This window comes from Bubalus bubalis, chromosome 9 (genome assembly GCF_019923935.1).
Source record: "Bubalus bubalis isolate 160015118507 breed Murrah chromosome 9, NDDB_SH_1, whole genome shotgun sequence".
NCBI lineage: Eukaryota > Metazoa > Chordata > Mammalia > Artiodactyla > Bovidae > Bubalus > Bubalus bubalis.
Genome location: NC_059165.1, coordinates 84,687,763 through 84,712,466, shown reverse-complemented (window position 1 = coordinate 84,712,466; position 24,704 = coordinate 84,687,763). Strand labels below are relative to the sequence as shown.

General features: G+C 42.8%; 1 protein-coding gene and 1 non-coding gene across 2 annotated transcripts in view; one reads left to right on the top strand and one right to left on the bottom strand.

Annotated features, from left to right (window-relative positions):
- Positions 1 to 24,704, bottom strand: part of PRRC1 (proline rich coiled-coil 1) — a 119,959-nt gene that overhangs the window by 58,247 nt on the left and 37,008 nt on the right. The gene's annotated exons all lie outside the window — the stretch shown is intronic.
- TRNAR-ACG lies at positions 17,661 to 17,732 on the top strand. The gene has a single exon. It is a non-coding gene; the product is annotated as a tRNA-Arg (tRNA).

Sequence of the window (24,704 nt, the reverse complement as noted above, 5' to 3'; positions counted from 1 at the left end):
CATAATCCTGAGGAACCATGAGAATATATATTCTACAACATATCTGACCAGTATTCCTCCAAACTGTCAAGGTCCATAAAAAGGAACACATTTGACTCAGTTCTAATAAGGTGGATGAACCTAGAGCCTATTTTAGACAGTGAAATAAGTCAGAAAGGAAAATATTGTATACTAACGCAACAAAATACAAAGAAACTATAAGGGGCTAAAAATAACTGTGAACACACACAGCTGGGGAAAATTATGGACAAGATACAGAGAAGACCCAACAGCCCATTTACCATGTCTGAAGAACCAAGAACAAAAGCAGGGTATAGCTTATGGCCCCCCACCGCCCCTGCACACAACACCACACAAGGGTGGGCAAACCACATAAGGCAGTCCTCTGGCCCAACCCCTGAACACCCTAACACTCACCCTATATAAGGGACCAGCTTGTGCCCCCTTGGGGAGCAAGGGAAACTGGTGTTTGCTCCCTTGCTGCATCAGGGGCCCCAATAAAGCCTTGCCTGAATTTCATGTCTGTCCTCTTATCAATTTCTATTGATTAAGGAGGCCAAGAACCCTGGTCAGTAACATCCTTTGTGGTAACCATGAAGGGACGATTGTCCCCTTCCCAGGAGAAGATCCGGGCACCTTCGGGCCTACTTGAAAGCAGCTTCCCCATGGGTGACAAGCTGTCACCTGACTCTCTTGTCTCAGTGTTACTACATTTGGTAAGTCTGCCCTCCAGGCCTCTTACCCTCATGCGGGCAAGGTTTTCCCCCTTCTCTTTGTCTTTTCTCCCTCACCATTTTCCCCCTCTCTCCCCTGAAATCTCTCTACTTCTTATCTCTCTGTCCTCTCCAGCTTGTGTCCTACCCATCCGAGACAGTGGACATCAGACAGCCTCAGAATCACTCCTCTCAGCTTGTGAGACTTGCTCACTCTGGCCGGGACTGGCTCACCCTGATGGGTGAAAAGTAGCCGGGGAGAGATTCCCCTCACACCGGGGAGACCTTGGTATCTCCCAAATGGGAGATTTACAAGAATGATAGCGGTTCAAACCTCGTGTTGTGCAGTGGCTGGAAGTCCTATCACCCCAGTTCTCTCATCTGTACTTTTTTGCCGCCAAGAGAAGCCCCCCTGGGAGCAAGCTGAGGTGGCAGATTTCTATTGACTGGTGTATGCATAGGTGAGAGTCCCACAGATGACGTACAACTGGCTGGTTCCTGAGCTTGATCACCCTGGGGCACAGTGGGCAGGGTGCTCCCTCCTTCACTCACCCTTTCTAGAAGTGCACAGGTTGGTGCCTGAATAGACACCCACAGGGGTGCAGATTGAAATGGCAATCTCTCTCTTTCTGCCTCTTTCTCTTTTTCAATCTTTTCTGTCCTTCCTCCCTTTATCTCTCCCTTGGTGCTCACCCCTACACTCCCATCCCCTTCATCATGAAGACTCCTTGTTTGTGTCTTTAAGTTTCTGTCATTGGCGGTGGTTGTTGTTTAGAAGCTAAGTTGTATCTGACTCTTTGCAACCCCATGGACTGTAGCTCGCCAGGCACCTCTGTCCCTGGGATTCTCCAGGCAAGAATACTGGACTTGGCTGCCATTTCCTACTTGAGGGGAACTTCCAGACTCAGGGATCAAACCCACATCTCCCGTGTTGGCAGGCGGGTTCTTTACCATCTAAGCCATCAGGGATGTCCACCTTCTGTTATTGGTACATGTTTTTAAAAGGATCTTTGTTTTATGTACTTCTGTCTGTCCAGCTGCTCCTGCAAGTCTCTGTCTACAGTGTAGGCATAGTGGAGCATTTAAGTCTTGAAATGCAAAGACAGCCTACATTGCCTGAAACTCCAGCCTTGGATTACTTAGTAGGATTTTAAAGAGCAAAACCATAAAAGAGAGGAGCTTGCATCTTTCTCCTCTGCCTTTGCAACGTAACTGTTGTGCCTGGACTCTCGGAAACCACCCGATCCACCTGGAGTCCCCCAGACTGAGGGAGAAAAAAGGAGGCCTTTTACATTCAAGTGGGAAAACTATGGGATATCTGGCTTTGTCAAAAATTAACTTGTCTAGCTTAAGCTTGTGGATTTAATACAGATCTGTCTTTAGAGTTATCAGCATTAAGTATAATATTTTTCTTGTACCTTAGGTTACTGAAAATCACTAAGTACATATTGTTTCTGTTATCAACTTTGCCAGGAAGGAAAACTGCCCAATATGATTACACTTTTAAGTAGGATAAGAGCTTTTCAGTACTTCTATATAATTTACTGCAAAGCTCTTGTCCTATTATATTTACTTAAAAGTCCCTCCAGATTTTGGTAACTTAAAACTAAGTTAAGTTAAATGATAGAAATTCACTGACTTTTCAGGTCATTTTAAGTAAAATGAAATACTGGAACATTAGTTGCTAAACAGGTCTACATTTACCTACTTTTGTTTTCTCATAAGAGGCAAACTAAAGATGTTTGGGTTCATTAGATACATCTTGCACCATATTAAGGAAAGGAACTGTGCTTTGGGAAGACACATGTTTCTGGAGATTATAGGATATTCCAAAGAGGAACTAAAAAGCCTTTTGATGAAAGTGAAAGAGGAGAGTGAAAAAGTTGGCTTAAATCTCAACATTCAGAGAACGAAGATCATGGCATCTGGTCCCATCACTTCATGGGAAATAGATGGGGAAACAGTGGAAACAGTCACACTTTATCTTTTTGAGCTCCAAAATCACTGCAGATGGTGACTGCAGCCATGAAATTAAAAGATGCTTACTCCTTGGAAGGAAAGTTATGACCAACCTAGATAGCATATTCAAAAGCAGAGGCATTACTTTGCCAACAAAGGTCCATCTAGTCAAGGCTATGGTTTTTCCAGTGGTCGTGTATGGATGTGAGAGTTGGACTGTGAAGAAAGCTGAGTGCCGAAGAATTGATGCTTTTGAACTGTGGTGTTGGAGAAGACTCTTTGAGAGTCCCTTGGACTGCCTGGAGATCCAACCAGTCATTCTAAAGGAGATCAGCTCTGGGTGTTCTTTGGAAGGAATGATGCTAAAGCTGAAACTCCAGTACTTTGGCCACCTCATGCGAAGAGTTGACTCATTGGAAAAGACTCTGATGCTGGGAGGGATTGGGGGCAGGAGGAGAAGGGGTCGACAGAGGATGAGATGGCTGGATGGCATCACCAACTTGATGGACATGAGTTTGCGTGAACTCCGGGAGTTGGTGATGGACAGGGAGGCCTGGCGTGCTGCAATTCATGGGGTCGCAAAGAGTCAGACACAACTGAGCGACTGAACTGAACTGAATCAGGGAATGCTAATGTCAAAGATGCTTCATGGTTGCCACATGGGGCCCCTGGAGCATCCCAAAGAGAGATCCTAAACTAACTGGGTTCATTTGGTATGTTAAATTACACGGTAAACATTGTTCAAACTCACTGTTGCCTGTGTCAGATGGAATCATCAGGGTTTCCCCAGTTTTATCGTGGCTGCCAAACAGATGGGGGGAGGGTCTGGGGTTTTTCTACTTCCTAGTCTCACAGCTTACTCTATGTGAAAAGAAAAAAAAAAAGTCCCCTGTGGGAATATTCCGTGTGGCATTTTTCCATTGTGCCCATCTCCAGTCCTTCCAGGAGTTCCTTTCTATACCTCTAGGACCCCACCCCATTATTCTTGCATGGAGAATCCCAGAGAGGAAGGAGCCTGGTGGGCTACAGTCCATGGGGTCGCTGAGAGTCCTACACAACTGAGTGACTTCACTTTCACTTTTCACTTTCATGCATTGGAGAAGGAAATGGCAACCCACTCCAGTGTTCTTGCCTGGAGAATCCCAGGGACGGGGGAGCCTGGTGGGCTGCCATCTATGGGGTCGCACAGAGTCGGACACGACTGAAGCTACTTAGCAGCACCAGCAGCAGCAGCAGGACCCTCTTTGCTTCAGACTTTGACAGCCCAGACATTGTGACAGATTTCATATTGGACTGGCCACTTCCAAGCAGTCAACATCCTAGACTTCATAGATACTCAATCTCAAGAAACATCTTCAGTGTAGGGAAACTTATTATAGGACAAAATCCTCCTGGTAAATGTTTCCAGACTTCACTTCTAGAAGGGCTTTTTATTGGTTGCAGGTTACTCAACATGCGAGGATCCTCTTCTAAGCCAGAAGAAACATTTCTGCAGTGTATCCTTAAACACTGGAAAATTTTCAAAATAGGCTGAGAAGAGAAAAACTACTCTAACATTGCCTGGCCCCGGCATAAGTTAGGGAATGGAGGAAAATGGCCTGAAAATGGGTCTGTAAACTATAATGTTGTTGTTTAGTCCTCAGCTGTGTCCAACTCTTTGAGAGCCCATGGACTGTAAGCCCACCCAGGCTCCTCTGTCCACAGGATTCTCCAGGCAAGAATACTGGAATGGGTTGCCATTTCCTTCTCCAGGGATCTTCCAGACCCAGGGATTGAACTCTCATCTCCTGGATTGGCAGGTGGATTCTGTACCACTGAGCCATCAGGGAAGCCCTCTTTTCTGATTAGGAAGGAGAATTGATAGAAACCTACTTTTTATGATCCAAAACACCAACATTCAAACAAATGACCACTTCACCTTGTTTAATATAAAAATGGCAATAACAAATCCTTTCCGTTATTAGGTCTACAGCCTGGGGAGATTATAGGTCCATCAGATTTATAGTCCATGAAGTCCTCCTTGGACCCTCAAAAAATTTCTTTTCTTTGAACCTTTATTGAATTTTATCTGTATCATTTCTACAAGGCCCTTATAACTATCTGCTTTGCTTTGTTTCTTACTTTCTATCAGACTCCCAGGACAAAGACCACAGAAAACATGTTCAGTTCAGTTGCTCAGTCGTGTCCGACTCTTTGTGACCCCATGAACTGCAGCATACGAGGCCTCCCTGTCCATCACCAACTCCGGGAGTTCACTCAAACTCATGTCCATCGAGTCGGTGATGCCATCCAGCCATCTCATCCACATGTTAGCAGATACTAAAAAAATGATTTGCTTGATGTGACCTTCCTATTGTGACTTAAAAGAAAACATTAAACCATATGGCAAACCTCACTGAAACTCACTAATTTTGAATGCCCCAGGTAAAACTGAAAACAAAAATATCTGAGAAATATAACCTACTCAAAAGACAATTTGAAAGTGCCCATTTACAACCACTTGATTCATAATTTATAAGTCCCTATTTGGTGATGTTGATCTGATTTTATTATACAATCAATACTGTGGTCCTTTGACAATGTTTTGTTAATTAAGCTGCCTTCCCTCTAGCTTATCTAAGAGAAAATCTGTGGTAAGAGCAATCCTGGTAAATAAGAAATGACCCCGTCACCTGAAACATGCTAAGTATATGATACTTACCATTTTGCAATTGGATCTTTGCTGTCACAAGACGGGAAAAATGAACTGAGGTTCTCTACATTCAAGCATTCATGGTCCTGTACCAAAACCTCACTATGTGACTCCTGTAATCAAAAGCCTGGGAAATCAGAAAACACTTGCAACATCTTAGATGATCCCCTTTCAACCTTCCCCAGCCCTCAGGGACGAAACCAAGCCCCATCTGCATCCCTGGAGCCACCTACTTTTCAGGGTCCTTCTGACCAATCCCAACTTTACCTCTTTATATCCCTTTATCTCCTCCATCACACCAGGAAGGAGAGACTAATCCCTCTGGGGTAACATGTAGAGGAACTTCCTGTCATCCAGGATCAGGTTCAAAGTTCACCCCCACCACTGTCCCACAGGCCTTTATGCCCTTCGTGAAGTAGCTGATGGGAACAGAGCAATTACTTGAGTGCATGTCCCCTTCTTAGTGGGGGACTTAGGAATCTGTAAGGAGGGGTTTGGCAGGTTCTCAGAGAACCCTGACAAGTTTAGGGATGGATTTATCATGGTGGGTTGACATTCTCTCTCACGTGGCAGGACATCATGGTTATTCTGGCCCACTGCTGTACCCCAGATGAAAAGGAGTGAATACCTAGAAAGGCCAGGAAATACGTACATAGCCTAGCGGCCCCAATCCACACCAAATCTGTTAGGCAGGTGGGGATACAATCCCAGAACATGACCCATATGAGGACTATGAAGGTTGTGTAGGCCAGGCTGGGATGAGGTGTTATATTACTCGTCTGTTAGATGGACTGAAAGGTATATGGTGAATCCTGTAAATTATGACAAGGTCCGAGAGATAACACAGTAAAGATGAAAACCCACAGTCTTACTGAGCCAGCAGACAGAGGCCTCCAGCAAGCACACCAATACAGACCCTAAGTCCATAGAGGGGAGGACTCTACAGCTCATGCATTTTATTACCCAGGCTACTCCTAATACCCTGAGAAAATTGCAGGAGTTTGAGGCTGGGCCACAAGTCCCATTGTCACCTTGGTAGAGGAGGCCTTTAAGATCTGTAACAACTGAGACTTCATGGAGAAAGTAAATTAGGTTCAGAGGTTAAGAAAGAAAACACAGCTTTTGGCTGCTTTGATCCACCCACCATCTTGAGAGACAGACCACTAGAAGCCACCTGTGCCCGAACCAACGTGCCTTTTGCCGGAAGGAAGAGCGTGAGAAAGCGGTCTGTCCTGAGCACCCTCCTGTAGGATACCTGAGGGGCAACACTGACCGCCCCCGTTCCTTGCAAGTCTCTTGGATGAGAGAGTCCCGCACACTCACTGACGGGGCCCAACTGCCTGCCTGGTTCCAGATCCCACTCAATCCATCCTCGTTACTCCTGCAGAGCCTCAGGTCACCCTCTGTGTGGCCATAAGAGAACTGAGTTTCTTGTAGATACTGGAGCTGTCTGCTCTGTTCTGACTTGGCCAGCCAACCCCCTCTCCAACCGTGATTGTACTGTGACAGGAGCCAGTGGACAGCCAAAGGTAGGGCCGTCTCCCAGTGCCTGCAGTGCTGGGCCCACTATTATTACTCACTCCTTTTTGTATATGCCAGAATGCCCTGTATCCCTCCTTGGAAGAGATTTGCTAAATAATGAGGAGCTAGGGATTCCCAGGTGACTCAGGCAGCAAAGAACCTGCCTGCAATGCAGGAGACCCGAGTTTGATCCCTGGGTCTGGAAGATCCCCTGGAAAAGGAAATGACAATCCACTCCAGTATTCTTGCCTGGAGAATCACATGGACAGAGGAGCCTGGCAGGTTACAGAACGTGGAGTCGCAAAGAGGCAGACATGACTGAGTGACTAACACTTGTACTTTATGTAGTTTTACAACAGGGTGAAGCCCAAGGAGATAGAGAATTCAGAGAATGCATCAATTAGTAGCCCCAAATACCCACCTGCTGGTCATCAAAATATTCCACAAGACATCCCTCAAGAAATGAGGAAATGAGTAGATCCTACAGTTTGGGATACCTCAGTGCCAGGAAGGGCAAAATGTGTTCCCCCAATAAAAATAAGGTTAAAACCTCAGGGAAATACCCCTGGAAAAGACAATATCCTTTAAAGCCTGAGGCCCTGAGGGAAATCCAACTAGTGCTCACCGAATTCTAAAACACAGACTCATTAGGCCCTGCCAATCTCTTGCAACACTCAGATCCTTCCCATTCAGAAGCGTAATAGGGAGTGTTGGTTTATGAACAGTGAATGAGGCAGGCATCACTATTTACCCAAACCCACACCCAAGTACCCGGGAGTTCTCAGCATTTCTGTTTGAACCTCAAAGATGTCTTTTTTTTTTTTTTCTATATTCCTCTATATCCAGACCCTCAATATATCTTTTTGCCTTCGAATGGAGGGGCTCTGACACCCAGGAGGCTACCAAGTATACCTGGACAGTGTTTCCACTGGGTTTTGGGGACAGTCCCCAGCTATTTGGAACTGAGGGAATGGAGTCTTGAGAAGGGAATTATGCTACAATATGTTGATGATTTATTGATAAGCAGTGAGGCCAAACAAGATTAGCATAAAAGTACTGTTAGGGTCCTAAATTTGCTGGCAGAAAGGGGATATAAAGTGTCTCCAACCAAGGCTCAAATCTCACAGCAATGGATTCAATATTTAGGATTTGTTCTGACCCCAGGGGCACGAGCCCTGACCACAGATGGAAATACAGCCATTAGTGCAACCATCTCCAACCACAGAGGCAACTCCGAGTTTTTCTCGGGTTGACTGGGCTCTCTCGTATCGGAGAGATTCCAAATTATGGCCTTATAAGCAAAACCCCTGTGCGTGCATGCTCAGTTTCTCAGTAGAGTTCGGCTCTTTGTGATCCTATGGACTATAGCCTGCCAGGCTCCTCTGTCCATGGGATTTTCCAAGCAAGACTACTGGATTAGGTTGCATTTCCTCCTACAGAGGATCTTCCCAACCCAGGGATCAAACCTGTGTCTCCTGTGTCCCCTGCATTAGCAGGTGGATTCTTTACCACCGAACCACCTGGGAAGTCCCAAACTTTTCTATGAGGCTCTTAAGTGAGAAGAAAGGGAACCCCTTCAATGGAATACGGAATACCGGCGGGCCTTTGAGACTCTAAATACTGAGCTGAGTAGAACACCAGCATTGGGACTTTCAAATTTGGACAGCCTTTCACTCTATACATTCACAAGAGGTCAGGAATAACACTAGGAGTCCCCAAAAATGGGACAAATCAGAGACCAATAACTTGCTTTCCAAAACAACTGGATTCAGTAGCCCTGGGATGGGCAAGCTGCCTGTAGGGAGGATCAATCATCAGTTCAGTTCAGGTCAGTCCCTCAGTTGTGTCCGACTCTTTGCAACCCCATGGACTGCAGCACGCCAGGCTTCCCTGTCCATTACTAACTCCCAGAGCTTACTCAAACTCATGTCCATTGAGTCGGTGAGGCCATCCAACCATCACATCCTTTGTTGTCCCCTTCTCCTCCTGCCTTAGATCTTTCCCAGCATCAGAATCTTTTCCAATGAGTCAGTTATTCACATCAGGAGGCCTAAGTATTGGAGTTTCAGCTTCAGCATCAGCCCTTTCAATGAATATTCACGACTGATTTCCTTTAGGATGGACTGGTTGGATCTCCTTGCAGTCCAAGGGACTCTCAAGAGTCTTCTCCAACACCACAGTTCAAAACCATCAATTCTTCAGCGCTCAGCTGAATTTATAGTCCAATTCTCACATCCATACATGACTACTGGAAAAACCATAGCTTTGACTGAGTGAAGTCGCTCAGTCGTGTCCGACTCTTTGCGATCCCAGGGACTGTAGCCTACCAGGCTCCCTCTGTCCATGGGATTTTCCAGGCAATAGTCCTGGAGTGGATTGCCATTTCCTTCTCCAGGGGATCTTCCCAACCCAGGGATCAAACCCGGGTCTCCCGCATTGTAGACAGACGCTTTACCATCTGAGCCACCAGGGATGGACTTATTTTGGCAAAGTAATGTCTCTGATGTCTAGGTTGGTCATAGCTTTTCTTCCAAGAGGCAAGCGTCTTTAATTTCATGGCTGCAGTCACCATCTGCAGTGATTTTGAAGCCCAAAAAATAAAGTCTATCACTGTTTCTATTGTTTCCCTATCTATCTGCCATGAAGTGATGGGACTGGATGTCATGATTTTCATTTTCTGAATGTTGATTTTTAAGCCAACTTTTTCACTCTCCCCTTTCACTTTCATTAAGAGGCTCTTTAGTTCTTCTTTGCTTTCTGCCATAAGTATGGTGTCATCTGCATATATGAGGTTATTGATATTTCTCCCAGCAATCTTGATTCCAGCCTGGCATTTCTCATGATGTACTCTGCATATAAGTTAAATAATCAGGGTGACAATATATAGCCCTGATATATTCCTTTCCTGATTTGGAACCAATCTGTTATTCTATGTCCAGTTCTAACTGTCGCTTCTTGACCTGAATACAGATTTCTCAGGAGGCAGGCCAGGTGTTCTGGTATTCTCATCTCTTGAATTTTCCACAGTGTGTTGTGAACCACACAGTCAAAGGCTTTGGTGTAGTCAATAAAGAAGAAGTAGATGTTTTCTGGAACTCTCTTGCTTTTTCAATGATACAGTGGATGTTGGCAATTTGATCTTTGGTTCCTCTGACTTTTCTAAATCCAGCTTGAACATTTGGAAGTTCGTGGTTCATGTACTGTTTAAGCCTGGCTTGGAGAATTTTGAGCATTACCTTGCTAGCATATGAGATGAGTGCAATTGTGTGGTAGTTTGAACAGTTTTTGGCATTGCCCTTCTTTGGGATTAGAATGAAAACTGACCTTTTCCAGTCCTGTGGCCACTGCTGAGTTTTCCAAATTTTCTGGTGTATGGAGTGCAACATTTTCACAGCATCATCTTTTAGGATATGAAATAGCTCAACTGGAATTCCATCACCTCCACTAGCTTTGTTCACAGTGATGCTTCCTAAGGCCCACTTTACTTCACATTCCAAGATGTCTGGCTCTAGGTGAGAGATCAAACCATCATGGTTATCTGGGGTCATGAAGATCTTTTCTGTATAGTTCTTCTATGTATTCTTGCCACCTCTTCTTAATATCTTCTGTTTCTGTTAGATCCATATACCATTTCTGTCCTTTATTGTGCCCATCTTTGCATGAAAAATTCCCTTGGTATCTCTAATTTTCTTGAAGAGATCTGTGGTCTTTCCAATTCTTTTGTTTTCCTCTATTTCTTTGCACTGATCACTGAGAAAGGCTTTCTTATCTCTCCTTGCTATTCTTTGGAACTCTGCAATCAAATGGGTTATTTTCCCCTTTCTCCTTTGCCTTTAGCTTCTCTTCTTTTCTCAGCTATTGGTAAGACCTCCTCAGTCAACCATTTTGCTTTTTTGCCTTTTTCTTGGGGATGGTTTTGATCACTGCCTCCTGCACAATGTCATGAACCTCTGGGACTAAACAAGATGGCAGAGTAGAAGGACATGCACTCATCTTCTCCTGTGAGAACTCCAAAATTACGACTCATTGTCTAACAACTGTCGACAGGAGAATGTTGGATCCCACCAAAAGAGATACCCCATGTCTGAGGGCAAAGGAGAAGCCCCAGCAAGACAGTAGGAGGCACAAAATCTCATTTAGAATCAAATCCCATACCCACCAGAGACACTCAGAGGGCTCAAACAAAACCTTTTGTGCACCAGGAGACCCCACAGAGACTGAGTCTGAGCATTACCTGTGGAGGTATGGGTCAGCGTGGCCTGTTGTAGGGTCAGGGGCTCTGGGTGCAGCAGACCTGAGCATGGCATAAGCCCTTTTGGAGGAGGTCACCATTAACCCCACCATAGAGCCGCCAGAATGTACACAGGACTGGGGAAACAGGCTCTTGGAGTTCACAAACAAAACCTTGTGCACACCAGGACCCAGGAGAAAGGAGCAGTGACCCCCACAAGAGACTGACCCAGACTTGCCCGTGAGTGTCCAGGAGTTTCCAGTGTAGGCCCCCCAGGTTGGTAGGTGCCCAATATGCTACTGGAGAACAGTGGAGAAATAAACTCCAGAAAGAATGAAGAGACGGAGCCAAAAGAAAAACAACACCCAGTTGTGGATGTGACTGGTGATGTGACTGGCAGAGGCACGGGTCAGCGGTGGCCTGCTGCAGGGTCGGGAGCACTGTGTGTGGCAGTACATGCATGGACCTTTTGAAGGAGGTCACCATTATCTTCATTACCTCCACCATAGTTTGGCATCAAGTTAAACAACAGGGAGGGAACACAGCCCTGCACCGCAACAGAAAATTGGGTTAAAGATTTACTGAGCATAGCCCTACTGATCAGAACAAGACCCAGTTTCCCCCACAGTCAGTCTCTTCCATCAGGAAGCCTCCATAAGCCTCTTTCCTTTTCCATCAGAGGGAAGACAGAATGAAAACCACAATTACAGAAAACTAATCAAACTGATCACATGGACCACAACCTTGTCTAATTCAATGAAACTATGAGCCATGCTGTGTAGGGCCACCCAAGATGAACAGGTCATGGTGGAGAGTTCTGACAAAACGTGGTCCACTGGAGAAGGGAATGGCAAACCACTTCAGTATTCTTGCCTTGAGAACCCCATGAGCAGTATGAAAAGGAAAAAAGACAGGACACTGAAAGATGAACTCCCCAGGTTGGTAGGTGCCCAATATGCTACTGGAGAACAGTGGAGAAATAACTTCAGGAAGAATGAAGAGACAGAGCTAAAGCAAAAACAACACCCAGTTGTGGATGTGACTGGTGATTGAAGTAAAAAGGTTGTTGCTGAGCTGTGAAAGACACCGGGATTCTTGGCCTCTGAAGGAGAGGAATTCAATCTGGGACCAGTGACGAGGCTTGATGGCTCAGAACTTTTGTGTAATAAAGTTTTATTAAAGTATAATAGAGATAGAGAAAGCTTCTGACATAGACATCAGAAGGGGGCATCAGAAAGAGTGTCCCCCTGCTAGTCTTTGCTACTGCTACTGCTAAGTCACTTCAGTCGTGTCCGACTCTGTGCAACCCCATAGACTGCAGCCCACCAGGCTCCCTGGTCCCTGGGATTCTCCAGGCAAGAACACTGGAGTGGGTTGCCATTTCCTTCTCCAATGCATGAAAGTGAAAAGTGAAAATGAAGTCGCTCAGTCGTGTCCGACCCTCAGTGACCCCATGGACTGCAGCCTACCAGGCTCCTCCGTCCATGGGATTTTCCAGCAAAGAGTTCTGGAGTGGGGTGCCATTGCCAGATGTTATATAGCTACTAGCAGTCTGCTAATTGGAGAAAGGAAATGTCTCAAAACTCAGAGACTGGCATCAGGCCCCTCACCTGTAACATGCACTTTGAGATAACATTGACCCAAGGTGAGTTGTCCAGGGCCATGAAATGATTGACATGAATCTTGAAGAAAGGCAGGTTTCCAAGCAAATACAGGCTCATTCACATAGCTTAAGAGAACATTTGCATGAGTAAAACATACTGGTTTGTTAAGTGGATTCTGAGTCTTAGGTGGAACCCACTTGAAGACAGAATCTAAGGTAAATACATAGTTCATTAGCATAGCTTAAGATGAACATTTCCATAAGAAAAATACATTGGTTGGCTCAAGGTTTGAGAAAAGTTCAGTTCAGGTGGAACTAGGTGTCATCATGGCAACACAGAATTTTAAAACAAACCTCTTTTTATATTTGTATAGAAAAGGGGAAAATATCTAACGCTTGTAGTTTGTTTCCTCCTGCCGCTTAAGAGAGAGAGAAAAAATGTCTGACACTTGCAGCCTATTTCCTCCGTTTGGAGACCCCTGTCCTTCCTGCCTGTTACCCTCTCAGAAGTAAAGCTCAGTGCTGTAAGAAACAACATTGCATAGGAATCTGGAATGTTAGGTCCATGAATCAAGGTAAATTGGAAGTGGTCAAACAGGAGATGAAAAGAGTGAACACTGACATTTTAGGAGTCAGTGAACTAAAATGGACTAGAATGGGTGAATTTAATTTAGATGACCATTATATCTACTACTGTGGGCAAGAATCCCTTAGAAGAAATGGAGTAGCCATCATGGTCAACAAAAGAGTCCGAAATGCAGTACTTGTGTTAGGTAGTTAGATTAGGAAAAAGGAGTCCAAAATGGTGGTGGCTAAAAGACAAAGGGAAAAGCCCAAGGAAATAGAACAAAGGAAGGTCCGAGGACTGGAGTGAGAACCTCAGGTAAAACAAACAGCCCTCCTGGCTAGCCCGATTTACATAGGGCAGGCTCAGGGAGAGGAGAAAAGACATATAAAAAGAGGAGCCAAAATTGGGCCTGGGGACTTCTCTTCTCCTCGTGCCTTTTGGGTCAGCCCACCCTCATGCCTCAAGTATGTATTTTCCTTTGCTTGCCAATAAAACTGAGCTATAACCCTGGTCCATCTGACGCTTCAAATTTTTGCTGTGGTGAGACAGAACTGAGGAAATTACACACTCCCTCAACACTTGGATGCAATCTCAAAAACAACAGAATGATCTCTGTTCATTTCTAAGGCAAACCACTAAATATCAAAATAATACAAGTCTATGCCCCAACCAGTAATGCTGAAGAAGCTGAAGTTGAACAGTTCTATGAAGACCTACCTGACCACCTGACCTGCCCTTTCAAAAACCTGTATGCAGGTCAGGAAGCAACAGTTAGAACTGGACATGGAACAACAGACTGGTTCCTAATTGGGAAAGGAGTATGTCAAGGCTGTATATTGTCACCCTGCTTATTTAACTTATATGCAGAGTATATCATGAGCAATGCCAGACTAGATGAAGCACAAAAGGAATCAAGATTGCCAGGGGAAATATCAATAACTTCAGAAATGCAGATGACATCACCTTTATGGCAGAAAGTGAAAAAGAACTAGAGAGCCTCTTGATGAAAGTGAAAGAGGAGAGGGAAAATTTTGGCTTAAAACTCAACATTCAGAAAACTAAGATCATGGCATCTAGTCCCATCACTTCATTGAAAATAGATGGGGAAACAATGGAAACAGTGACTGACTTTATTTTTGGGGGCTCCAAAATCACTGCAGATGGTGATTGCAGCCATGAAATTAAAAGACGTTTGCTCCTCAGAAGAAAAGTTATGACTAACCTAGACAGCATATTAAAAAGCAGAGACATTATTTTGCCAACAAAGGTCCATCAAGTCAAAGTTATGGTTTTTCTAGTAATCATGTGTGGATGTGAGAGTTGGACTAAAAAGAAAGCTGAGCACTAAAGAAGTAATGCTTTTGAACTGTAGTGTTGGAGAAGACTCTTCAGAGTCCCTTGGACTGCATGGAGATCCAACCAGTCCATTCTAAAGGACATCAACCCTGCATTCATTGGAAGAACTGATGCTGAAGCTGAAACTCCAATTCTTTGGCCTCCTGATGTGAAGAACTGACTCATTGGAAAAGACCCTGATGCTGGGAAAGATGGAAGGCGGGAGAAAGGGACCACAGAGGATGAGATGGTTGGATGGTATCACTGACTCAATGGACACGAATTTGAGTAAAGTCTGGGAGTTGGTGATGGACAGAGAGGCCTGGCATGCTGCAGTCTATGGGGTTGCAAAGAATTGAACATGACTGAGCTACTGAACTGAACTGATGAAGACCTACAAGACCTTCTAGAACTAGCACCCAAAAAAGATGTCCTTTTCATTATAGGGGACTGGAATGCAAAAGTAGGAAGTCAAGAGATACCTGGAGTAACAGGTAAATTTGACCTTGGAGTACAAAACAAAGCAGGGCAAAGGCTAATAGAGTTTTGCCAAGAGAACACACTGGTCATAGCAAACACCCTCTTCCAACACAAGAGAAGATTCTACACATGGACATTACCAGATTGTCAACACCAAAATCAGATTGATTATATTCTTTGCAGCCAAAGATGGAGAAGCTCTATATAGTCAGCAAAAACAAGACTGGGAGCTGACTGTGGCTGAGATCATGAACTCCTTATTGCCAAATTCGGACTTAAATTGAAGAAAGTAGGGAAAAGCCCTAGACCATTTAGGTATGACCTAAATCAAATCCCTTATGATTATACAGTGGAAGTGACAAATAGATTCAAGGGATTAGATCTGATAGAGTGCCTGAAGAACTATGGGTAGAGGTTCATAACATTGTACAGGAACAACCCTATCCCTATAGGTTGATGAGGCTTCCAAGCTCACCCTAGGACAACACTTAGATGGGTTAACTCTTCAGTGGTACAATCTGTGCTGAAGTCAAAGGACATCATTGACTGGCTGAAGAAAGGTTAACAAGATATCAGGCCCTCCTAATGGACACCCCCAAATGACCTTAAAGGTATACCAACTCAACTCTGCTTCCAGTGGTTGAGAGTAGAGACAGCACAACAGTATATACACACCACAGAACAAACTTATTCCAGCTGATCTGATCTTCTAGATGAACCTCTTCACAGTCCTGAGGTCGAATGATTTCCTGATGGGACCAGCTTTATAGAAATGGTAACCCAAAGGGCGGGGTATGTATGCCTTAGTTCGTCTAGATGAACTCACAGAAGCCAGGGCCCTGCCACCCCAGACATCAAAGACCAAACTAATTGCATTAATGAGAGCTTTGCAAGCAGGGAGGGATAAGAAATTAAATTTTTACTAAGTATGGGTTCCATATGCTACATGTTCATGCTGCCATTTGCAAAGAAGGAGGCATGTTAGCTGCTAGAAATTCCCCCACCCCCGAAACATAAAGATGTGATTCTCGATCTTTTAGAAGGAGAGCAGCTCCTGACCCAGGCAGCAGTAGTCCAACTGGAGGGGCCATCAGAGGGATGGATGTTCTGTGAGCCAAGGAAGTAGCAAAACTGATTAGATTACAAAACAGGCAGCTCCTCTGCAGGAACCTGAACAAGTTATGGTTCTGGTGGTTGGCTCCCCCAGCCTCCCCAGTACTCCCCACAGGAACAAGAACATGCTGAGAAATGGGGCTATGAGAAGGGAAGCACATGTTGATATAAAAAGGAAGGGAAGTTTCTAATTCCTGATTCCAACAATGGAAACTAAGAGCTTACATGATACCACCCCTTAATGGGAGGGATGCACTATGGGACTCAGTGCAAAAGGCTTTTTTCAGGGAAGGGACTTAAAAGAACACTAAAATAAGTGACACTTGCCTGTGACTTATGAGCCCATAATAATTCACAAGCCAATCCGATCTCTCCCTTGTTACTCAGGCCACTTCAATACCGAGGGACATATCTCAAGGAAGACTGGCAGTTCGATTTCACCCAAATGCCCTCATGATCAGAGTATAAATACCTTCTGGTGTTTATTGATACTTTCACAGAATGGGTTGTAGCCTTCTACATCCGATCTGAAAAGGCCATGGAAGTCGGTTAAGTCCCTTTTAAAGAAAAGAATTGCTCAGTTTGGACTTTCAAAGTCCCTCCGGAGTGATAACTGGTCCTATGGCCAAAAATCACACAGGGGCTCACAATGACGCTAGGGATAAACTACAAGCTACATACCTCTTGGCATCCTCCTCCCTCTCCCGACCATGACAGGTAAAAAAATAAACCATACTTTAAAGAAAACCTTAGCAAAGCTCTGCCAAGAACCTGTCGAACCTGGGACCAACTTGTTTTCTATTGCGCTCCTCAGGGTCTGTGTAGCCCCAAGGAATGGTCTGAGGCTCAGCACATTTAAAATGACCTATGAGAGGCCTTTTTACTACTGACATTGCATTAAAGAAGGAAGTGAACCAGACCCTGAGGTTTATTATTAATCTAGGACAAGTTCAGAAGGCAATCTAGGACTATGCCCACAAAGCACTGCCAGCTCCCATTAAAAATACAGAGGAAGGAACAGTTCACAAATAAACCCTGGGGACCAAGTTCTTCTTAAAACCTGGAAAGAGGCTCCCCTGAAGACCAACCATTGCCAAAATGGAAGAGTCCTTGTAAAGTAATTTTGACCACATTCGCTGCTGTCAAACCGCAAGGATACCTAGTTGGGTACATTTGTCCAGACTAAAGCTTTTACCTCCAGAAACCCCACAGGTCACAACAGAGGAAAATATACATCTGTGAGCCAGTGGAAAACCTGAGATGCCTATCCAAAAGACAGGCACCATCAAAAGGTAGTTCGTGTGATGCCTAATACTACCTGCTGCCCCTGGATCAATGCAACAGGACAGGCACAAGTTAATATTAAGGAAATAAATGCCTGCACAGAGTGGCTTCACAATTTTGGCAGAGGCAATATTGCCTCCACTGGTGGACCAAGATGGACTTCCCTGGTGGCTCAGATGGTAAAGCATCTGCCTACGATGCGGGAGACCCAGGTTCGATCCCTGGGTTGGGAAGATCCTCTGGAGAAGGAAATGGCAACCCACTCCAGTACTCTTGCCTGGAAAATCTCACGGACGGAGGAGCATTGTAGGCTACAGTCCATGGGGTCGCAAAGAGTCGGACACGACTGAGTGACTCCACTTTCCCAAAGTTAATCTGGTTCCTTCCCTTTCTAGGCTCTTTAATGGGTATTATTGTTCTTCCCTTGTTTGTTTCAACTTCTGGTTAGGTTTGTGTCTTCTAGGCTCTAACAGTTTGAAGTAAGGCTCACTCACGATGGCTCAAGCTATTAAACCCATTCCAGGGGTGGCCCAGGTCCCTACAGTTCTTTGGAATAATCAACAGGAAACTTCTATACCTCTAGGGTAGGTTAAGATCTGCAGCCCCTGTCCAACAGAAAGAAGTTTCAGAAGAGACCTTCAGCCCCTTACCCCTTAAGAATAACGGTGTAGCATCTCTCAGTGGGGAATGAGACAGGCTGGAACCTGGGACCCTTTGCTGCAATGCTTGCACCTGGACAAACATCTCCATGAACAACAAAATACAAAGAAACTATAAGGGACTAAAAATAACTGCATGCCTTAAAAGTTGGGGAAAATTATGGACAAGATAAAAAAAAAAGACCAAAAAACCTAACTGCTACTTCTGAAGAGCCAGGAACGAAAGTTGGGTCAGGAGCAAAGCAGGGTACTAGGCATGCCCCCTGCACACACCACCACAAAGGGGTGGGCAAGTCACCTAACCCACCCCTCTGACCCAACACCTGAAAACACCCCAACCCTCATTCCATATAAGGAACCGGCTTACCACCCACTCAGTGAGTGAGTGACCAAGAGGGAACCTGTTACTTGTTTTTAACCCCTGCCTCCCAACAGCTGTAGGTACTCCAATAAAACCTTGCCAGAATGCCTCCTCTGGCCTCTGATCAATTTCTATTAATTAAGGAGGCCAAGAACCCTGGTCAGTAACACATGCATGCACACACACATATGCATACACACCTTGGAGCTATTTCCACATCATTCGTTTCTGCTACTTCATTTATAAAGAGCTATATATATTGATACTTCCATTGAATGGATTAGATTGCCAATAATTTCTTTAACTTGTGCCAATTCCTAAACATTTAGTTCATTTCAATCTTCTGCTAATATCAGCAATGCTATATTGATTCTACTTGGATACATGCCATTTTACACATCATAAGCATGCTACTGCTACTGCTGCTAAGTTGCTTCAGTCGTGTCCGACTCTGTGCGACCCCATGAATTGCAGCCCACCAGGCTCCCCCATCCCTGGGATTCTCCAGGCAAGAACACTGGAGTGGGTTGCCATTTCCTTCTCCAATGCATGAAAGTGAAAAGTGAAAGTGAAGTCGCTCAGTCGTGTCCGACTCTTAGCGACCTCATGGACTGCAGCCTACCAGGCTCCTCCGTCCATGGGATTTTCCAGGCAAGAGTACAGGAGTGGGGTGCCATTCCCAAAAGTAGAGTTACTTAATCAAAGGATATGTTTTTGGAATTTTGATAAATATTGTCAAATTGCTCTTCATTGGGGATGTTTTGATTTATACCCTCATCAGTAAGGTATGAGGCCTGCTTCTCTACTTCTTCTTCAACTAAGGTTTGTTATCAAATATTTGAATCTTTGCTGATTTACAGGTGGAAAAAATATTCCTTTGCATTTATCTTATGAAGAGTGAGATTAAGCATTTTTGTTTGTATTTCTTTTGATGTGATCTCTGGTTTACATTATATTATTGACTTTATAATTAGTTTATAGGCAGTCTTCATACAGTAAAGAAATTAGGCATTTATATATAATACATATCGCAAATATTTTGTCTTCTTCGTAATTTGGGTTTTGACTTTGTGTGTGTGTGTGTGTGTGTGTGTGGCTGTGCAGAAATTTTTTATCTTTCTCATATCAAATTACTAGATCTTTATGATCAGTTCTTCTATACTACAACAAAACTCAGATGATAAATTTTAATTGAGATCCTATCAAGTAGATTGCATTAAACACAACTGACATCTTTATAATGCTGTCTTGTCAAAACAGTCTTTATGTACCCTGATAAAAAATTAGAACTTAAATATTTCTTCATAAGTTTTTCTTAAGTATTTTATATTTTTCCTGCCATTGTCAATAGGGTCTTTTCTTCTATTGAATTTTCAAATGGATTATTGCTTTTATATAAGAAGGCTACTTATTTCATCATTTTAATTTTTTTACCAGTTGTCTTATTGAATTGATTTGCATCCAATAGCCAATGAATTCATTTGCTTTTGTTAACCAATTATTTATAATATTTACACTTCTTATTCATATAATTTTTTTAATTGACTAAGATTTTGTGTCCTAAAACATATCCAATTAGCTCCAATTTTTAATGTCTATGTAAAGAGAATATGAAGTAATGGAACTTAATTCCATGCAAAACACTTTTACCTACCTATTGCTTATATTATCTATATATTCCATTGACAAAATTATTAATTTGCTATTTTATGAACTGAGATATTGGAATTAAAATCTCCTATATTTAAAGTATCCATAATCAGCATATAGTTGGGTCTTGCTTTTTACCCACTCTGATATAATTTTTTATTAATTGGCTTATTTTTTTTACATTTTAATTTTTTTGTCTGCCACCTTTTTTTCTGGCTTCTGTGATTTTAATTGACCTTTTTATATGATTCTATTTTTTCTCTTTTCTCAATATATAAACAATAACTTAATTTTTTGGTAATGGTTACCAACAACACAAGAGCTGACTCTACACATGGATATCACCAGATGGTCAATACCAAGATCAACTGATTATATTCTTTACAGTCAAAGATGGATAAGCTATATTCAGTGAGCAAAAAGAAAAAAAAAAAACAAAAAAACCCTGGAGCTGACTGTGGCTCAGATCATCAGTTCCTTATTGCAAAATTCAGGCTCAAAGAAGGATATTTGGCCATTAGGTCTAAATCCATTAGGCCATTCAGGTATAAATCAAATGCCTTATACAGTGGAGCTGACAAATAGATTTAAGGGACCAGATCTAGTAAACAGAGTGCCTGAGAAACAATGGACAGAGGTTCATAACATTGTACAGGAGGCAGTGACCAAAACCGTCCCAAGGAAAAGAAATGTAAGAAGGCAAAGTGGTTGTCTGAGGATGCCTTACAAATAGCTGAAGAAAGAGAAGTGAAAGGCAAAAGAGAAAGGGAAAGATATACCCAACTGAATGCAGAGAACAGCAAGGAGAGATAAGAAAGCCTTCTCAAGTGAACAATGCAAAGGAATAAAGGAAAACAATAGAATGGGAAAGACTAGAGATATCTTCAAGAATATTAGAGATACCAAGGGAACTTTTCAAGCAAAGATGGGCACAATAAAGGACAGAAATAGTATATGGACCTAACAGAAGTACAAGAGATTAAGAACAGGTGGCAAGAATACACAGAAGAATTGCACACAAAAAAACTCAATGACCCAGATAACCATGATGGTGTGATCACTCACCTAGATCCAGACATCCTGGAGTGTGAGTCAAGTGGGCCTTAGGAAGCATTATTATGAACAAAGCCAGTGGAGGTGATGGAATTCCAGCTGAACTATTTTAAATTCTAAAAGCTGATGCTGTTAAAGTGCTACACTCAATATGCCAGCAAATTTGGAAAACTCAGCAGTGGCCACAGGACTGGGAAAAGTCAATTTTCATTCCAATCCCAAAGAGAGGCAATCAGTGCCAAAGAATGTTCAAATTACCATACAATTGCACTTATTTCACAGGCTAGCAAGGTTATACTCAAAATCCTTCAATCCAACCGCTTCAGCAGTACATAAACCAAGAACTTCCAGATGTATAAGCTGGATTTAGCAAAGGCAGAGGAACCAGAGATCAAATTGCCAACATCCACTGGATCATAGCAAAAGCAAGGGAATTCCAGAAAACATCAACTTCTGCTTCATTGACTATGGTAAAGCCTTTGACTGGGTGGATCACAACAAACTGTGGACAATTCTTAAGGACATGGGAATCCAGACCATCTTACCTGTCTCCTGAGAAACCTGTATGCAGGACAAGAGGCAACAGTTAGGACTGAACATTGAAAAATGGACTGGTCAAAACTGGGAAAGAGTACATCAAGGCTATATATTGTTACTTTGCTTATTTAACTTATACGCAGATTACATCCTTCAAAATGCTGAACTGGATGAAGCACAGGCTGGAATTAAGATTTCAAGGAGAAATATCAACAACCTCTGATATGCAGATGATACCAGTTTAATGGCAGAAAGTGAAGAAGAACTAAAGAGCCTCTTGATGAATGTGAAAGAGGAAAGTGAAAAAGCTGGCTTAAAATACAACATTCAAAAATGAAGATCATGGCACGTGGTCCCATCACTTCATGGCAAATAGATGAGAAAAAAGTGGAAACTGGCAGATTTCATTTTCTTGGGCTCCAAAATCACTGCAGATGGTGACTGCAGCCATGAATTTAAAAGAGGCTAGCTTCTTGGAAGGAAAGCTATGACAAACCTAGACTGCATATTAAAAAGCAGAGACATCATTTTACTGACAAAGGCCTATATTCTCAAAACTATGGTTTTTACCAGTAGTTATGTACAGATGTGAGAGCTGGACCATAAAAAAGACTGAGCACTGAAGAACTGGTGCTTTCAAACTGTGGTGCTGGAGAAGACTTTCGAGAATCCCTTAGACAGCAAGAAGATCAAACCAATTCTAAAGGACATAACCCTGAATATTCATTGGAAAGGCTGATGCTGAAGCTGAAGCGCCAATACTTTGGCCACCTAATGTGAAGAGCCAACTCTCTGGAAAAGACCCTGAAGCTGGGAAAGTCTGAGGGCAAGAAGAGAAGGGGGCGACAGAGGATGACATCACTGATTCAGTGGACATGAGTTTGAGCAAACTCAGGGAAATAGTGAAGGTCAAGAAAGCCTGGCATGAGGTCTCAAAGAATTGGACACAACTTAGTGACTGAACAACACTAGAGTTAGCAATTTACAACTAATCTAAGCCCACTTTTAGATAACATTATATCACTTTACTTTCTCTAATGCTCTTCCTCTCTTTATGTAGATCAGTGTTCCTAATATACATTATTTTGTTTCAGAAAAAGAATATCTTTTAACCTTTCTTGCTAGGCAGCCTACTGACAGGAAATTCCTTCAATTTCTATTTGCTGAGAAAGTTTTTATTTCTCTTTCACTTTTGAAGAATAATTTTGCAGGGTACAGATTCTAATAGGTAGTTTTTTCTTTCAATGCTTTAAATATTTCACACCATCTCTTTTTTACACATGCTGTTAGCTGCCCTGAGAATATGCAGTTCTTATTTTTCTGTCCTGATTCCAGCTACCAGTAAAGATTTTGTGAGCTAACATGATCACATGAGCACTCTACTTCACAATCTGATCAGAAATACTAGTTATATTTACACCAACATTTGTATTACAGGGGTCCCAGAAGGAGAGGAGAGAAAGGGTCTGAGAACATATTTGAAGATATTATAGCCAAAAACTTCCATAACATGGGAAAGAAAACACTCAAGTCCAGCCACAGCTAGACTCAAGAAAATTATAAATGCGAAAGCTCACCAGCAAAGGTAAACATGAAGTAAAGGTATGAAATCAGCCTCATACAAATATGATGTCAAAACCAATGATCCTTTTTATGGCTGAGTAATATTCCACTGTATATTTGTACCACAACTTCTTTAGTTATTCATCTGCCAAAGGACATCTAGATTGCTTCCATGTCCTAGCTGTTGTAAACAGTGCTATTAAAACTGGGGGTACATGTGTATTTTCAATTATGGTTTTCTCAGGGTATATGCCCAGTAGTGGGATTGCTTGGTCATATCGTAGTTTTATTCCTAGTTTTTTAGGAATCTCCATACTGGAGCTCAACCTACTGCTCTGTGACAACCTAGAGGGGTAGGATAGGGTGGAGAGTGGCTGGGGAGGGTCAAGAGGGAGGGGACATATGTCTATTTGTGGTTGATTCATGTTGTCATGTGGCAGAAGCCAATACAATATTATAAAGCAATTATCCTCCATTTAAAAACAAATACCTCCCCCTCAGCAATTGTGAGAAGAGGAGCATACATATGCAGGATATTGGAAATGCATTTGAAATTAAAAGACCAGCAACTTAAAACAATTTTGTACATATACAGACTGCTGTATCAAAAACTTATGGGAACTACAGATCAAAATTCTACAACAGATATACACACAAAAAAGAAAAAGCAATCCAAACGCAACAGTAAAGTTAGACATCAAATCACAAGAGAGAACAAAAGAGGAAGGGAAGAAAAAGACCTTCAAAAACAAATCTGAAACAACTAACACAATGGCAATAAGAATATACATATCAATAATTACCTTAAATGTAAGTAGATTAAATGCTCCAACCAAAAGAGTGAGATTGGCTCAATGGATACAAAAACAAGTGAAAGTGAAGTCGCTCAGTCGTGTCCGATTCTTTGTGACCCCATGGACTGGAGCCTATCAGGCTCCTCCGACCATGGGATTTTCCAGGCAAGAGTGCTGGAGTGGATTGCCATTTCCTTCCAAGACCTATATAAATGCTATCGGTGAGAGACGCATTTTAGATCTCGGGATACATACAGATTGAAAGTGAGGGGATGGAAAAAGGTCCATGCAAATGAAAATCAAAGCTAGAGTAGCAATACTCATATCAGATAAAATACTTTAAAATAAAGACTGTTATAAGAGACAAAGAAGGACACCACATCATAACCAAAAGGATCAATCCAAGAAAAATATATAACAATTATAAATATATATGCACTCAGTATAGGAGCACCTCAACATATAAGGTAAAGGCTAACAGCCATAAAAGGAGAAATCAACAGTAACACAACTACTTTAACACCAGTTACATCAATGAACAGGTCATCAAGACAGAAAATCATTAAGTAAACACAGGCCTTAAATGAC